We start from the raw sequence: 7,488 nt of genomic DNA, 5'->3' as shown, positions 1-7,488 counted from the left end.
AAGAGGTTCAGCCTTGAAGAATGCTTGCTGGTTGGTCAGTGGGCTGCTCATAATAATTATTATAAAACCCGCAACACGCAAGACACGCTGTATGCTCCAATTTTATGAAGAAATTTTCTTGTTTTTATTGTTTCATGGTCCTAATGTTGTTCATATGCAATGAATTTTTGTTTGAATATTGTTTGCATCATGGTTGAGAGCTGGAATTATAGAAATACAAAACCCGTAATGATTTAGAGTCGTTATTAATTCTTTAAAACTCGCAAAATGTCATTTTTAATGGAAATTAGTGGTTTTTTTCTATTTTGAGTTGGAGAAAAGAGGTGGAAATGAAACAAAATCAGAGAAAATGTTAAGTTTCAATCAAAATAATAAGACAATAAAAATGAATCAGAAAATATCTATTTTTCATGAATAATAAATAGAAAAAATAGCAAAAAATAGAGAAAATTGGGTTTTTCGTGCCTTAAAAAATATGGAAAAATAAGATTTGTGTGTGTGAATGTTTGGCAAGGTTAAAGCATGAGGTTAAGCCTTAGTTTGGTATTTTTCTTTGTATTATAGTCTGTGTTTATTGCTTTTTACATACAAAAATGATACAAAACAACCCTTTACACCTATGCACAGCAGCAACATCTAAACGGTAAGGGAGGGATGAAGTTTGTGCGATGATCTAATTGCTGAAAATATAGAAATTTTGATTTACCTATTTGTGCATAGCATTTAGGGACCGTTCCATGATTAAATATAGGTGACTAGTAGCGTGGAAGTTCTGATGCTAGTCCCTAAAGCAGCGCAACACGTAACGCTTAGTTAAAATTCATGAAATGGCTGTTTTCTACACCTCACATGGATGGTTTTTTAAATCATAAAATGGTTGTGCAAAATTTTCATACAGCTTCCATCAAGCATGCCACGTGGTATCTCCTGGAATGCATTGCAATTGATTGATAAACTTTGACCAACGCTGAGAGGACCGGAAACCTAAGTCGTAGGTTAGACGGGTGCTTCCATTGGGGAAAGTTTTGTGAGACAAATCAAAATCTCTTCGAACGCTGAATTATGAAAGAGTGGAGTTTGTGCAAATGTTATGTTGAGGTATTTGCAATCACACCTACTTCAGTCCCTTTGTATAGGACAGCTAGGCTAGGAAGATGCAGTCCATTCTAGGAAGAGAGACAAAATCCCATATGCACAATGGATGTTAAGTGCTACCAAAGAACTCTATATAATGATGTACTTGAACTATCACTTTCATATGATGATAATGCAATAGTACTTGTCTCTTCTATCAAGTGTCTGTGTCATTGTTGTCCATACAAAAGATTGTGTCTATGAGTTCAAGTCTCAATCTTGAAACCTAATTCACTTGTGTAACAGTTGTCTACATTGTCATGTCAACATGAGGTGTATCTTTATCTTCCATCCTCCATAGATTCTGCCTTTGTCATGCTCTAGATCCTGCATCTTTGACATGGTATCAAAGCCCAGTCGAGCATGGCATAACTCCCTTCTCTACTCTCTCAGTCTCTCTTAACCTCAGGTCAGCTCAAGTTGAGCTCATGGTTCCATTTCTCACCTCCATCTCTACTTGACCTTCCTTGGTACCCATAGCGAGCAGCACCCTGTCAACTTGAAGCTCCTGGATCTCTCTCCACAGGTCATATCTGAACCTCATCTCTTCTAGACATTTGTTCCTTGACTCCCAAGGTTTCTCTATATCACTTAAGAGCTTGACATTGGCCACTCCATAGCTCAGCATTGCTCAAATTGTCAGTCACTACCATAGCCTAAATCTGTGACTTGTAGGACATACCCTTCTTGGAGTCATTGGATCTCTTAATACAAAGCATATTTGCTGATGATTCCTTCTAAAGACCTCTTCCTCTAGTTAAGGCACAACAGCCTAGTATCACAGCTGCTGACATTAGCCACCTCTGCTCCTAGCATTGTTAAAATTGTCGAAATCTGTCCTAACTATGCCTATTTTCGTTTCGTCATCCTACATGCCTGCTGCTCTACCAGATCTTGAGATGGTTATGGGGCAATGAAAGCCCATGAGTCAAGCTTTCTTTCCATAAAAAAATCTTAGGAAATGATCAAGTATAGCTCCTACAGTCAGAAAAAAACTAGGCCATGTCTGAAACCCTAAACTGTTAGCTATAGCCCTTTTCATCCAAGCTAAAAAATCTCATCATTTTCTCTCTCCTGCCACCTAGAGCAACCCACTGCCACTCTGATCTACTGCCCTAGAATCAAATAAAGGAGGGGAAGGACCTAGAAAGATCGACAAAGGATCGAAGACCCGAACATGAAGATTCAAGCTCAACATTAAGTCAAACATAGTGTGTTTTCACACTACCATTACTTGTGTCTCTTGACACATTGTAATCTGCTCTTTCACTTGTAAAATTTGAGAATCTTGGAACTGATTTGCTACTGCTCTAGCTCTCCATCATGGGAAAAGACTCACCGACAGCTCGGTTCAAGGGAGTTGGGTTTTACACCTGGCAAAACCACATGAAGCTCATCTTGATGAAGAAGGGTCTCTAGGCCATTACCACTAGAAAAGAAAAGAAGCCTCGTGATGCAGATCTTGCTGTAACTTGGAAAAAGAATGATGATAAGGCCTAGGCCATTATCAAACTAGAGCTAGACAACAGCTATATCCACCACGTGGATAACTATGAGACCTCACAGGATACATGGAAGAGACTTGACACCTTGTTCGGTGCACAGTCTAAATCATCAAAGTATGGTCTCCTGATTGAGTTTCTCAGGCTTGAAATGATGTCCAGCACATCACTTGCCACACATCTAAATTACATGGAAGGACTTCTAACCCAACTTGCAGGAATCAACATTAAAATGGAAGAAGATGTTTGCATCGATGTTCTACTGAAGAGTTTGCCTCCTGAATATAATAATGTATCAACAACTTTAATCAACATGCCAAATCCTGAACTTGTTGATATCCAGGCATCACTGTTAGAAGAGGAAAATAAGCTAAAAACTAAGGAAGAACCAAGTACCTCTAGATATGAGCATGCATTATATGTTGGCAACAGGTACAAAGGCAAGAAGGATCAACTCTTCTATGACTTCTACAAAAGGACCGGACACACCGAGAAGTTTTGCCACGCAAGGAAGAGGTCCCAAAAGGCCTATCTATTTGCAGTCCAAGAAGAAGAAGAAAATGGAGCAAAGGAAGAAGAAGAAGAAGGCCACTAGGAGAAAGACAAACCTCATCAGTCCTTCTATTCACATAGACTTTTTTAGTTTTGTGTTTCCTAGCCCTAATGTCTCAAACATAAACTTGTAAAACTCCTGGGTTATCCTTGTACTACAACCTCTGTATACTTTGTAAGGCCCTTGCTACAGCCTTTGGATATTCATCATGTTTGTGGTACCCACACTTAGCCTTTTCTGCAGTCTATGGTGTTTTGCCATGTTTATGGTGTGCCCACACTTTGCAGGTGTTGCTTTTACTAAAGCCTCTACACACTTTGTACTTTTGGTTGTGATTGAGGAGGGGTGTTGAGATATTTGCAATCACACCTACTTTAGTCCCTTTGTATAGGACAGCTAGGCTAGGAAGATGCAGTCCATTCTAGGAAGAGAGACAAAATCCCATATGCACAGTGGATATTAAGTGCTACCAAAGAACTCTATATAATGATGTACTTGAACTATCACTTTCATATGATGATAATGCAATAGTACTTGTCTCTTCTGTCAAGTGTCTGTGTCATTTTTGTCCATACAGAAGATTGTGTTTATGAATTCAAGTCTCAATCGTGAAACCTAATTCACTTGTGTAACAGTTGTCTACATTGTCATGTCAACATGAGATGTGTCTTTATCTTCCATCCTCCATAGCTTCCGCCTTTTCCATGCTCTAGATCCCGCATCTTTGACATGTTATATGTGTTAGCGATGCATCTTGGGGCTAATTCCTAAGGTATAGGAGAGTTGCAGTGGAGCTGCGATGATCAGCCCGACAGGTGCTTCCCTATGTGTGTATTATGAGGCATTATGCCTATATGTTATGGGATCTCCCTCTGAGGAGAAGGGAAGATGAACGTTGGACTACATATTGGATACAAATGCAAAATCATCATAAGTATTTAGTGCAAAGTGAGTTTTAGACACTCTTGGCTTGCGAGGCAGTGTGGTGGGGCTGTCTTTTGTATGCATGAGGTCCGGCTAGTGCTATAGCCAGTGCCGGCCCCTTTTAGGTCCCATCAATGGTGCATCTTCCGAGAGCCGCCAACAAGTGGTGGTTCTCCAATGTAGGGTTTTTAGGGATCAAATAGTTGGTTTATGTCCTCTAACAAGGACCATCAAGTCGATATACAAAAAATAGAACGTGCTGAGAAGGCTAGACGGCAGTTGGAGATTGTAAGACGGTATTCTCTTCAAAGGAGTAGCCCGTTACGCATAAGTGGCAGTGGTCCTAGTAACCTAGGTGTTACGAGTAGCTCTTTGAGTGCAAGTGGAATTCTTGGTACTTCCCTATTTCGAGCTAATCAGCCCACAACAAGTGGGGTTGTTGTTGAGATGGCAAGCTCAACACATGTGGACATGGATGATGGACCGCCTGGTTAGATGGGTCCACACGTCTACACTTAGCACGTCGGTGGTCGTTATGACTCTCACATGGCCACTGACTCATTACTTATTATATTCAGGTTGTTACACCTATTTACAGCTGGCATAGTTATAGCGCCAGTCGACTAGTGTAGTCGGTTATGCATTGTTTGACTTATTAGGCCATTTCCTTTTATGTTGTATCTTATCTATACTTTGTGTACATTGTAAAGTGTGTGGAAGAAGAAGAAGAAACAGCCCTAAAGGGCTTCCCCACAGAGATTTTGGGCATTTGAGGCCGTTTCAGGGCCCGTTTTAGAGCCGCAAGGTTGCGGACAGCAGTTTCGGGTACACTGTGACTTCGACTGTATTGACCGAACGTGGGTGCGCAGGTTACAGATTTCAGATCTGTAAGTTCAAAGGTGTTTATCAGTGAGTAAACACAAGGTTTATCTGCAAACTGGTTGCAGATTGCATGTATTGTTGAGCAGACAGTAAAAAAGGCTGTCTGGTATATTGCTGTGCACTACAGGTCAAGGGTTGCAGAAGATTTGCTTGCTGTTTGGTATTAGTTTTGTGATAATGGCAGAGAACAGTGGAAGCCCCATCATTGAGAAGCTCGACAAGAACAACTACCCATCATGGAAGTTTCGTCTCACGAACTTCCTTATTGGAAAAGGCCTCTATGAGTTCGTTTCAGGTGAAGAAAAGGAGCCGGAGGTGAGTGATCCTCCAACTGTAGAAGAGACAAAGGCACGAAAGGAATGGAATGCAAAAGACAAGAAGGTCATGTATTGGTTGTCTGCAGTAATTGACAATAACATGCTGGGACACATTAGAAATGCAGAGAATGCATATGCAGCTTGGACCATACTTGAAAGTATGTTTTCTGTAAATACAAAGGCACGAAAGATTCAACTCAAGCAAGAGTTGAATACATTGAAGAAAGGGAAAATGTCTATCAATGAGTATGCACTGAAAGTAAGAAGCATTGCAGATGCATTGGCAGCGATTGATGCAATGCCCGATGATGATGATTTGGTGTCGTCTACCTTGGGTGGACTTAACAATGAAAAGGCTTGGAAGTCTTTTGTAACTTCCGTATATGTCAGAAAGCCATTTCCAGATTTCGATGAATTGGTCTCCCTTATGATCACTGAAGAGATCAACATGCAGAGTGAGACATCTGAAAGAAGTGGTGAACAGGTCCAAGCTTTCTACTCCAGTTCTGGAAGGGGACGTGGCAGGTTCTCTTCAAGAGGCCGTGGTACAGGACGTGGTAGTGACAACCAGCAAAACAGATTGAATCAGCAATTTGGCGATATGCAGGTTTCAGGAGGTCGTGGTAACTTTAGAGGCAGGGGGAGCTTTAGAGGAAGAGGTGGATGGCAGAACAAAGGTTCTAACAACTCTGGTATTGTGTGCCACTACTGTGGTAAAACAGGTCATATTGCAGCCCAATGTTATGCTAAGAGAGATGATATCCGCAGTGGTAAGTTGCAGCAAGGAAACTATGCATCGTCTTCACGACAGAATGAAGACAAAAATGAACGTTTGTTCGTTATGCAGCATATGCTGAATGCTGTTACAGGAAAGGGAACACATGAAGATGTTTGGTATGTTGATTCAGGTGCATCCAATCATATGACCAGTCATGCAGAATGGTTTGGAGAGATGCAGAATTTGCAGAATGCAGGTTATGTGCAGACGGGTGATGACTCATGCCACCCAATTTCACACATTGGAAAAGTTCCCTTGTCCTTGCATGATGGTAAGACAAAGAGTCTTTCAGATGTATTACATGTACCATCTATTACAAAGAACTTGGTGTCAGTCGGTCAAATGGTAGAGCAAGGGCTGCAAGTCAGATTTAATGCAAAGGGCTGCTTTGTAGAAGACTTCAATGACAAGTGCAGGTTGGTAGCAAAGGGAAGTAGAGTTGGATGTATGTTCACTCTAGATGCCGGAATCCCTACTATGAATGCTGCTATGTATGCCAAAGGAAAAGGTGTTGTTGCAGACATTGAAATTTGGCACAAACGCATTGGACATGCAAATGTACAAAGGCTGAAACTAATGCAGTCCAAAGGGTTGGTTACAGGTTTGCCTACATTTAGAGTTGCAGAATTTCAGAAGGTATGTGAAGCATGTCAGTTTGGTAAGCAGGCAAGGCAACCTTTTTCACATGATAGAGATGTAAGCAGAAATATTCTTGATGTTGTACATACAGACATTTGGGGGCCTACACAAAATGTATCTCTTGGAGGCAGTTCATACTTTGTCACATTCATTGATGATTGTTCTAGAAAGCTGTGGGTATATTTTATGAAGGAAAAGAGTGAAGCTTTTGAGCATTTTAGAACTTTCAAGGCTGCAGTTGAAAGAGAAACAGGCTTGAAAGTAAAGTGCCTGAGGTCAGATGGAGGGGGAGAGTACCTCTCAAATGAGTTCAGTGATTTTCTGAGGTCTCATGGGATAAAGAGACAGTTCACATGCAGGTATACCCCACAGCAAAATGGGGTTGCAGAAAGGAAAAATAGGCATATTGCAGAAGTTGCACGCGCCTTGATGGCTGAAAAGAATATGCCTAAGCATTTTTGGTCTGAGGCTGTTCATACTGCTGTTTATATTATGAACAGAACTCCCACAGCTGCAGTTCATGGTATGACCCCCGAAGAATGTTTTACAGGTAAGAAGCCTGATGTTTCACACTTGAAAGTGTTTGGCTGCATTGCGTATGTTCATGTACCAGATGAGTTGCGGAAGAAACTGGATCCAAAGGCTGAAAAGTGTATCTTTATTGGATACTCTTTAGAGCAAAAAGGGTATCGCTGTTACAACCCTGTCACATGTAAGTTCAGAGTGAGCAGGGATGTCATCTTTGATGAAATGAGCAGT

Source organism: Lygodium microphyllum, chromosome 8 (assembly GCF_053477565.2).
Source record: "Lygodium microphyllum isolate KBCC chromosome 8, Lygodium_microphyllum_v1.1.10, whole genome shotgun sequence".
NCBI classification, from domain to species: domain Eukaryota; kingdom Viridiplantae; phylum Streptophyta; class Polypodiopsida; order Schizaeales; family Lygodiaceae; genus Lygodium; species Lygodium microphyllum.
Note: the sequence above shows the minus strand (reverse complement) of the source record.